Source organism: Carcharodon carcharias (assembly GCF_017639515.1).
Source record: "Carcharodon carcharias isolate sCarCar2 chromosome 27 unlocalized genomic scaffold, sCarCar2.pri SUPER_27_unloc_1, whole genome shotgun sequence".
Taxonomy (NCBI): Eukaryota; Metazoa; Chordata; class Chondrichthyes; order Lamniformes; family Lamnidae; genus Carcharodon; species Carcharodon carcharias.
In genome coordinates, this window is record NW_024470624.1 from 857,423 (window position 1) to 867,861 (window position 10,439).

General features: G+C 54.0%; 1 pseudogene; it reads right to left on the bottom strand.

Annotated features, from left to right (window-relative positions):
• Window positions 1-631: 631 nt before the first annotated feature.
• On the bottom strand, window positions 632-4,398 carry LOC121273581 (annotated as a pseudogene).
• Between the last annotated feature and the right edge of the window lie 6,041 nt (window positions 4,399-10,439).

The following is a 10,439-nucleotide window of genomic DNA, read 5'->3' on the forward strand; positions in this document are numbered from 1 at the left end:
CGAGTGAATCCCTCCCCACACTCAGAGCAGGTGAACTGCCTCTCCCCGGTGTGATCTGCCCGGTTCCTCAGCAGGTGGGACGACCGAGTGAATCCCTTCCCACACTCAGAGCAGGTGAATGGCCTCTCCTCAGGTGGTGTGCCAGCAGGTAACACAACCGAGGAATCTCTTCCCACACTCAGAGCAGGTGAATAGCCTCTCCCCGCTTTGAACTCGCTGGTGTCTCTAAGGTGAGATGACAGAATTAATCCCTTCCCACACTCAGAGCAGCTGAACAGATTCACCACGGTATGAACTCGCTGGTGTCTCAGCTGCTCGGATGAATCACTGAGTCCCTTCCCACACTTGGAGAAGGTGAACGGCTTCTCCCCAATGTAAACTTGCTGGTGTGTCAGCAGATGGGATGACCAAGTGCATCCTTTCCTGCTCTCAGAGCAGATGAACGGCCATTCCCTGGTGTGAACTCGCTGGTGTCTCTGCAGTTGGGATAACTGAGTGAATCTCTTCCCACAGTCAGAGCAGGTGAATGGCCCCTCCCCGGTGTGAACTCGCTGGTGTCTCTGCAGGTGGGGTAACTGAGTGAATTCCTTCCCACACTCAGAGCAGGTGAATGGTCTTTCTGTGCTGTGAACTAGCTGGTGTCTCTAAGGTGAGATGACAGAATTAATCCCTTCCCACAATCAGAGCAGGTGAATGGCCTCTCCCCAGTGTAAAATCGCTGGTGTCTCTGCAGGTGGGACAACAGAATTAATCCCTTCCCACACTCAGAGCAGGTGAATGGCCTCTCCCCGGTGTAAACCCGTTGGTGTCTCTGCAGGTGGGACGACCGAGTGAATCCCTTCCCACACGCGGAACTGGTGAACGGCCTCTCCCCAGTGTGAACCCGCTGGTGTGCCAGCAGATCACACCACCAAGTGAATCTCTCCCACATTCTGAGCACATCAGTCAGTCCCCGGTATGAACTCGCTGGTGTGTCAGCAGGTAGGATGACCGAGTGAATCCTTTCCCACAGTCAGAGCAGCTAAATGGTCTCTCCCCGCTGTGAACTCGCTGGTGAGACAGCAGGGAGGATGAATCACTAAATCCTTTTCCACACTCAGAACAGGTGAATGTACTCTCCCCGGTGTGAACCCGCTGGTGAGTCAGCAGATGGAATGACCAAGTGAATCCCTTCCTACACTCAGAGCAGGTGAATGCCTCTCCCCAGCGTGAACTGTCTGGTGCCTCAGCAACTGGGACGACCGAGTGAATCCCTTCCCACACTCAGAGCAGGTGAACGGTTTCTCCACGGTATGAACTCGCTGGTGGCTCAGCTGCTCGGATGAATCACTGAGTCCCTTCCCACACTTGGAGCAGTGAATGGCCTCACCCCGGTGTGATCTGCCTGGTTCCTCAGCAGGTGGGACGACCGAGTGAATCCTTTCCCACACTCAGAGCAGGTGAACGGCCTCTCCCCAGTGTGAACTGTCTGGTGCTTCAGCAGGTGGGACGACTGACTGAATCCCTTCCCACACTCAGAACAGGTGAATAACCTCTCCCCGGTGTAAAATCGCTGGTGTCTCTGCAGGTGTGATGACAGAATTAATCCCTTTCCACACTCAGAGCTGGTGAATGGGCTCTACCCAGTGTGAACTCGCTGGTGAGTCAGCAGGGAGGATGAATCACTAAATCCCTTTCCACACTCAGAACAGGTGAATGGTCTTTCCCTGGTGTGAACTCGCTGATGCATCCGCAGGGCAGATAAAGCAGCGAATCCCTTTCCACACTCAAAGCGCGTGAACAGTCTCTCCCCGGAGTGAACTCGCTGGTGTCTCAGCAGATGGAATGACCAAGTGAATCCCTTCCTACACTCAGAGCAGATGAACGGCTTCTCCCCAGTGTGAACTGTCTGGTGCCTCAGTAGGTGGGACGACCGACTGAATCCCTTCCCACACTCAGAACAGGTGAATGGCCTTTCCCCGCTGTGAACTCGCTGGTGTATCTAAGGTGAGATGACAGAATTAATCCCTTCCCACACTCAGAGCAGGTGAATGGCCATTCCCCACTGTGAATTCACTGGTGTCTCTAAGGTGAGATGACAGATTTAATCCCCTCCCACAGTCAGAGCAGGTGAATAGCCTCTCCCCACTGTGAACTCGCTGGTGTATCTGCAGGTGGGAAACTGAGTGAATCCCTTCCCACACTTGGAGCAGGTGAAGGGTCTGTCCCTGGTGTGAACTCGCTGATGCATCCGCAGGGCGGATAAAGCAGTGAATCCCCTTCGACACTCAAAGCGGGTGAAAGATCTCTCCCCGGTGTGAATTCGCTGGTGTCTCAGCTGCTTGGAAGAATCACTAAATCCTTTCCCACACTTGGAGTAGGTGAATGGCTCCTCCCCGGTGTGAACACGCTGGTGTATCTGCAGGTGGGGTAACTGAGTGAATCTCTTCCCACCATCAGAGCAGGTGAATGGCCTTTCCCCGGTGTGAATCGCGGGTGTCTCTAAGGTGAGATGACAGAATTAATCCCTTTCCACACTCAGAGCAGCTGAACAGCCTCTCACCAGTGTGAACTGTCTGGTGCCTCAGCAGGTGGGACGACCGAGTGAATCCCTTCCCACACTCAGAGCAGGTGAACAGCCTCTCCCCGGTGTAAACTGGCTGGTGTCTCTGCAGGTGGGACGACCGAGTGAATCCCTTCCCACACTCAGAGCAGGTGAACAGTTTCTCCACGGTATGAACTTGCTGGTGTCTCAGCTGCTCAGATGAATCACTGAGTCCAATCCCACACTTGGAGCAGGTGAACGGCTTCTCCCCGATGTGAACTCGTTGGTGTGTCAGCTGATGGGATGACCGAGTGAATCATTTCCTGCTCTCAGAGCAGATGGATGGCCTTTCCCTGGTGTGAACTCACTGGTGTCTCTGCAGTTGGGATAACTGAGTGAATCTCTTCCTACAGTCAGAGCAGGTGAATGGCCTCTCCCCACTGTGAATTCGCTGATGAGTCAGCAGGGAGGATGAATCACTAAACCCCTTCCCATACTCAGAGCAGGTAAATGGCCTCTCCCTGGTGTGAACTCGCTGGTGTATCTGCAGGTGGGGTAACTGAGTGAATCTCTTCCCACCATCAGAGCAGGTGAATGGCCTTTCCCCGGTGTGAATCGCGGGTGTCTCTAAGGTGAGATGACAGAATTAATTCCTTTCCACACTTAGAGCAGCTGAACAGCCTCTCACCAGTGTGAACTGTCTGGTGCCTCAGCAGGTGGGACGACCGAGTGAATCCCTTCCCACACTCAGAGCAGGTGAACAGCCTCTCCCCGGTGTAAACTCGCTGGTGTCTCTGCAGGTGGGATAACTGAGTGAATCCCTTTCACACTCAGAACAGGTGAAGAGTTTCTCCCCAGTGTGAACTTGCTGCTGTCACTGCAGGTGGGATAACTGAGTGAATCCCTTTCACAATCAGAACAGGTGAAGGTTCTCTCCCCAGTGTGAACTCGCTGGTGTCACTGCAGGTGGGATAATTGAGTGAATCCCTTCCCACACTCTGAGCAGGTGAAAGGTCTCTCCCCGGGGTGAACTCGCCGATGCATCCACAGGGCGGATGAATCAGTGAATCTCTTTCCACACTCAGAGCAGGTGAACGGCCTCTCCCCCGGTGGTGTGCCAGCAGGTCACACAACCGAGTGAATCGCTTCCCACACTCATCGCAGGTGAATGGCCTCTCCCCGCTGTGAACTCACTGGTGAGTGAGCAGGGAAGATGAATCACTAAATCCCTTTCCACACTAAGAACAGGTGAATGGTCTCTCCCCGGTGTGAACTAACTGCTGTCTCTGCAAGTGGGAGAACTGAATGAATCCCTTCCCACAATCAGAGCAGGTGAATAGCCTCTCCCCGGTGTGAACTCGCTGGTGTATCTGCAGGTGGGATAACTGAGTGAATCCCTTCGCACACTCAGAGCAGGTGAATGGCCTCTCCCCGGTGTGAACTCGCTGGTGTCTCTACAGTTCAGATGACAGAATTAATCCCTTTACACACTCAGAACAGGTGAATGGTCTCTCCTCCTTGTGAACTCATTGGTGAGTCAGCAGAGAGGATGAATCACTAAATCCCTTCCCACACTCAGAACAAGTGAATGGTCTCTCCCCGATGGGAACTCACTGATGCATCCGCAGGGCGGATAAATCAGTGAATCTCTTTCCACATTCAGAGAAGGTGAACGGTCTCTACCCGGTGTGAACTCGCTGATGTCTCTGCAGGTGGGATAACTGAGTGAATCCCTTCCCACACTCAGAGCAGGTGAACGGTCTCTACCCTGTGTGAACTCGCTGGTGTCTCTGCAGGTGGGATAACTGAGTGAATCCCTTCCCACACTCAGAGAAGGTGAAGGCTCTCTCACCGGCGTGAACTCGCCAATGCATCCGCAGGGCGGATAAATCAGTGAATCTCTTTCCACACTCAGAGCAGGTGAATGGCCTCTCCTCAGGTGGTGTGCCAGCAGGTAACACAACCGAGGAATCTCTTCCCACACTCAGAGCAGGTGAATAGCCTCTCCCCGCTGTGAACTCGCTGGTGTCTCTAAGGTGAGATGACAGAATTAATCCCTTCCCACACTCAGAGCAGCTGAACAGATTCACCACGGTATGAACTCGCTGGTGTCTCAGCTGCTCGGATGAATCACTGAGTCCCTTCCCACACTTGGAGAAGGTGAACGGCTTCTCCCCAATGTAAACTTGCTGGTGTGTCAGCAGATGGGATGACCAAGTGAATCCTTTCCTGCTCTCAGAGCAGATGAACGGCCTTTCCCTGGTGTGAACTCGCTGGTGTCTCTGCAGTTGGGATAACTGAGTGAATCTCTTCCCACAGTCAGAGCAGGTGAATGGCCTCTCCCCGGTGTGAACTCGCTGGTGTCTCTGCAGGTGGGGTAACTGAGTGAATTCCTTCCCACACTCAGAGCAGGTGAATGGTCTTTCCGTGCTGTGAACTAGCTGGTGTCTCTAAGGTGAGATGACAGAATTAATCCCTTCCCACAATCAGAGCAGGTGAATGGCCTCTCCCCAGTGTAAAATCGCTGGTGTCTCTGCAGGTGGGACAACAGAATTAATCCCTTCCCACACTCAGAGCAGGTGAATGGCCTCAAACCACTGTGAACTCGCTGGTGTACCTGCAGGTGAGGTAACTGAATGAAACCCTTCCCACACTCAGAACAGGTGAAGGGTCTCTCCCCAGTGTGAACTCACTGGTGTCTCTGCAGGTGGGATAACTGAGTGAATCCCTTCCCACACAGAGCAGGTGAAGGGTCTCTCCCCGGTGTGAACTCGCTGATGCATCCGCAGGGCGGATGAATCAGTGAATCTCTTTCCACACGCAGAGTAGGTGAACGGCCACTCCACAGGAGGTGTGCCAGCAGGTCACACAACCGAGTGAATCTCTTCCCACACTCAGAGCAGGTGAATGGTCTCTCGCTGGTGCCTCTGCAGGTGGGACGACCAAGTGAATCCCTTCCCGCACACGGAAGAGGTGAATGGCTTCTCCCCAGTGTGAACTCGCTGCTGTGCCAGCAGGTCACACAACCGAGTGAATCTCCTCCCACATTCTGAGCAGATCAGCCAGTCCCCGGTATGAACTCGCCGGTGAGTCAGCAGGTAGGATGACCGAGTGAATCACTTCCCACAGTCAGAGCAGGTGAACGGCCTCTCCCCAGTCAACTGTCTGGTGCCTCTGCAGGTGGGACGACCGAGTGAATCCCTTCCCACACTCAGAGCAGGTGAACTGCCTCTCCCCGGTGTAAATGCGCAGGTGTCTCTGCAGGTAGGACGACCGTGTGAATCCCTTCCCACACACAGAACAGGTGAATGGTCTCTTCCCAGTGTGAAATCACTGGTGACTCTGCAGCTGGGATAACTGAGTGAATGCCTTTCACATTCAGAGTGGGTGAACAGCCTTTCCCCGGTGTGAAATCGCTGGTGCATACGCAGGTGGGATAACTGAGTGAATCCCATCCCACAGTCAGACCAGGTGAACGGTCTCTACCCAGTGTGAACTCGCTGGTTTCTCTGCAGGTGGGATAACTGAGTGAATCCCTTCCCATACTCAGAGAAGGTGAAGGCTCTCTCACCGGTGTGAACTCGCCAATGCATCTGCAGGGCGGATAAATCAGTGAATCTCTTTCCACACTCAGAGCAGGTGAACGGCCTCTCCCCAGCTGGTGTGCCAGCAGGTCACACAACCGAGTGAATCTCTTCCCACACTCACAGCAGGTGAATTGCCTCTCCATGCTGTGAACTCGCTGGTGTGTCTAAGGTGAGATGACAGAATTAATTCCTTCCCACACTCAGAGCAGCTGAACGGTTTCACCACGGTATGAACTCGCTGGTGTCTCAGCTGCTCGGATGAATCACTGAGTCCCTTCCCACACTTGGAGCAGGTGAACGGCTTCTCCCTAATGTGAACTCGCTGGTGTATCTGCAGGTCGGAAACTGAGTGAATCCCTTCCCACGGTCAGAGCTGCTGAATGGCCTCTCCCCACTGTGAACTCGCTCGTGAGTCAGCAGGGAGGATGAATCACTAAACCCCTTCCCACACTCAGACCAGGTGAATGGCCTCTCCCCGGTGTGAACTCGCTGGTGTCTCTGCAGGTGGGGTAACTGAGTGAATTACTTCCCACACTCAGAGCAGGTGAATGGTCTTTCCGTGCTGTGAACTCGCTGGTGTCCCTAAGGTGAGATGACAGAATTAATCCCTTCCCACAATCAGAGCAGGTGAATGGCCTCTCCCCAGTGTGAACTGTCTGGTGCCTCAGCAGGTGGAACGACCGAGTGAATTCCTTCCCACACTCAGAACAGGTGAATGGCCTCACCCCAGTGTAAAATCGCTGGTGTCTCTGCAGGTGGGACAACAGAATTAATCGCTTCCCACACTCAGAGCAGGTGAATGGCCTCTCCCCGGTGTAAACCCGTTGGTGTCTCTGCAGGTGGGACGACCGAGTGAATCCCTTCCCACACGCGGAACGGCCTCTCCCCAGTGTGAACCTGCTGGTGTGCCAGCAGATCACACCACCAAGTGAATCTCTCCCACATTCTGAGCACATCAGTCAGTCCCCGGTATGAACTCGCCGGTATGTAAGCAGGTAGGATGACCAAGTGAATCCTTTCCCACAGTCAGAGCAGCTAAATGGTCTCTCCCCGCTGTGAACTCGCTGGTGATTCAGCAGGGAGGATGAATCACTAAATCCTTTTCCACACTCAGAACAGGTGAATGTACTCTCCCCGGTTTGAACCCGCTGGTGAGTCAGCAGATGGAATGACCAAGTGAATCCATTCCTACACTCAGAGCAGGTGAACGCCTCTCCCCAGTGTGAACTGTCTGGTGCCTCAGCAACTGGGATGACCGAGTGAATCCCTTCCCACACTCAGAGCAGGTGAACGGTTTCTCCACGGTATGAACTCGCTGGTGGCTCAGCTGCTCGGATGAATCACTGAGTCCCTTCCCACACTCAGAGCAGGTGAACGGCTTCTCCCCGATGTGAACTCGCTGGTGTGTTAGCTGATGGGATGACCAAGTGAATCATTTCCTGCTCTCAGAGCAGATGAACCGCCTTACCCTGGTGTGAACTCGCTGGTGTCTCTGCAGGTGGGATAACTGAGTGAATCTCTTCCCATAGTCAGAGCAGGTGAATGGCCTCAAACCACTGTGAACTCACTGGTGAGTCAGCAGGGAGGATGAATCACTAAACCCCTTCTCACACTCAGAGCAGCTGAATGGCCTTTCCCTGGTGTGAACTCGCTGGTATCTCTAAGGTGAGATGACAGAATTAATTCCTTTCCACACTCAGAGCAGGTGAATGGCCTCTCCCCAGTGTGAACTGTCTGGTGCCTCAGCAGGTGGGACGACCGAGTGAATCCCTTCCCACACTCAGAGCAGGTGAATGGCCTCTACCCGGTGTGAACTCGCTGGTGAGTCAGCAGGGAGGATGAATCACTAAATCCCTTGCCACACACAGAAAAGGTGAATGGCCTCTCCGCGGTGTGAACTGGCTGACGCATCCGCAGTGCGGGTAAATCAGTGAACCTCTTTCCACACTCAGAGCAGGTGAACGGTTTCTCCACGGTATGAACTCGCTGGTGTCTCAGCCGCTCGGATGAATCACTGAGTCCCTTCCCACACTTGGAGCAGGTGAACGGCTTCTCCCCGATGTGAACTCGCTGGTGTTTCTGCAGGTAGGATGACCGCCTGAATCCCTTCCCACACACGGAACAGGTGAATGGTCTCTCCCCGGTGTACACTCGCTGGTGTCTCTGCCGGTGGGATAACTGAGTGAATCCCTTTCACACTCAGAACAGGTGAAGGGTCTCTCCCCAGTGTGAACTCGCTGCTGTCTCTGCAGGTGGGACGACCGAGTGAATCCCTTCCCACACACGGAACAGGTGAATGGCCTCTCCCCAGTGTGAACCCGCTGGTGTCTCTGCAGATGGGATAACTGAGTGAATCCCTTTCACAATCAGAACAGGTGAAGGGTCTCTCCCCAGTGGGAACTTGCTGGTGTCTCTGCAGGTGGGATAATTGAGTGAATCCCTTCCCACACTCTGAGCAGGTGAAAGGTCTCACCCCGGGGTGAACTCGCCGATGCAAGCGCAGGGCGGATGAATCAGTGAATCTCTTTCCACACTCAGAGCAGGTGAACGGCCTCTCCCCAGGTGGTGTGCCAGCAGGTCACAAAACCGAGTGAATCTCTTCCCACACTCAGAGCAGGTGAATGGCCTCTCCCCGCTGTGAACTCACTGGTGAGTGAGCAGGGAAGATGAATCACTAAATCCCTTTCCACACTAAGAACAGGTGAATGGTCTCTCCCCGGTGTGAACTAACTGCTGCCTCTGCAGGTGGGAGAACTGAGTGAATCCCATCCCACAATCCGTGCAGGTGAATGGCCCCTCCCCGGTGTGAACTCGCTGGTGTCTCTGCAGGTGGGAGAACTGAGTGAATCCCTTCCCACAATCAGAGCAGGTGAATAGCCTCTCCCCGGTGTGAACTCGCTGGTGTCTCTGCAGGTGGGAGAACTGAGTGAATCCCTTCCCACAATCCGAGCAGGTGAATGGCCTCTCCCCGCTGTGAACTCACTGGTGAGTGAGCAGGGAAGATGAATCACTACATCCCTTTCCACACTAAGAACAGGTGAATGGTCTCTCCCCGGTGTGAACTAACTGCTGTCTCTGCAGGTGGGAGAACTGAGTGAATCCCTTCGCACACTCAGAGCAGGTGAATGGCCTCTCCCCTGTGTGAACTCGCTGGTATCTCTACAGTTCAGATGACAGAATTAATCCCTTTGCACACTCAGACCAGGTGAATGGTCTCTCCTCGTGAACTCATTGGTGAGTCAGCAGAGAGGATGAATCACTAAATCCCTTCCCACACTCAGAACAAGTGAATGGTCTCTTCCCAGTGGGAACTCACTGATGCATCCGCAGGGCGCATAAATCAGTGATTCCCTTGCCACACTCAGAGCAGGTGAACGGTCTCTCCCCGGTGTGAACTTGCTGGTGTCTCAGCTGCTCGGATGAATCACTAAATCCCTTCCCACGCTTGGAGCAGGTGAACGGTCTCTCCTTCATGCGAACTCGCTGGTGTGTCAGCAGATGGGATGACCGAGTGAATCCCTTCCCACACTCAGGGCAGGTGAACGGCCTCTCCCCGGTGTGATCTGTCTGGTTCCTCAGCAGGTGGGACGACTGACTGAATCCCTTCCCACACTCAGAACAGGTGAATAACCTCTCCCCGGTGTAAAATCGCGGGTGTCTCTGCAGGTGTGATGACAGAATTAATCCCTTTCCACACTCAGAGCTGGTGACTGGGCTCTACCCAGTGTGAACTCGCTGGTGAGTCAGCAGGGAGGATGAATCTCTAAATCCCTTTCCACACTCAGGACAGGTGAATGGTCTCTCCCTGGTGTGAACTCGCTGGTGTCTCTGCAGGTGGGATAACTGAGTGAATCCCTTCCCACACTTGGAGCAGGTGAAAGGTCTCTCCCCGGTGTGAACTCGCTGATGCATCCTCAGGGTGGATAAAGCAGCGAATTCCTTTCCACACTCAAAATGCGTTAACATTCTCTCGCCGGAGTTAACACGCTGGTGTGTCAGCAGATGGAATGACCAAGTGAATCCCTTCCTACACTCAGAGCAGGTGAACAGCCTCTCCCCAGTGTGAACTGTCTGGTGCCTCAGCAGGTGGGATGACCGACGGAATCCCTTCCCACACTCAGAACAGGTGAATGGCCTCTACCCGGTGTGAACTCGCTGGTGAGTCAGCAGGGAGGATGAATCACTAAATCCCTTGCCACACACAGAACAGGTGAATGGCCTCTCCCCAGTGTGAACTCGCCGACGCATCCGCTGTGTGGGTAAATCAGTGAACCTCTTTCCACACTCAGAGCAGGTGAACGGTTTCACCACGGTATGAACTCGCTGGT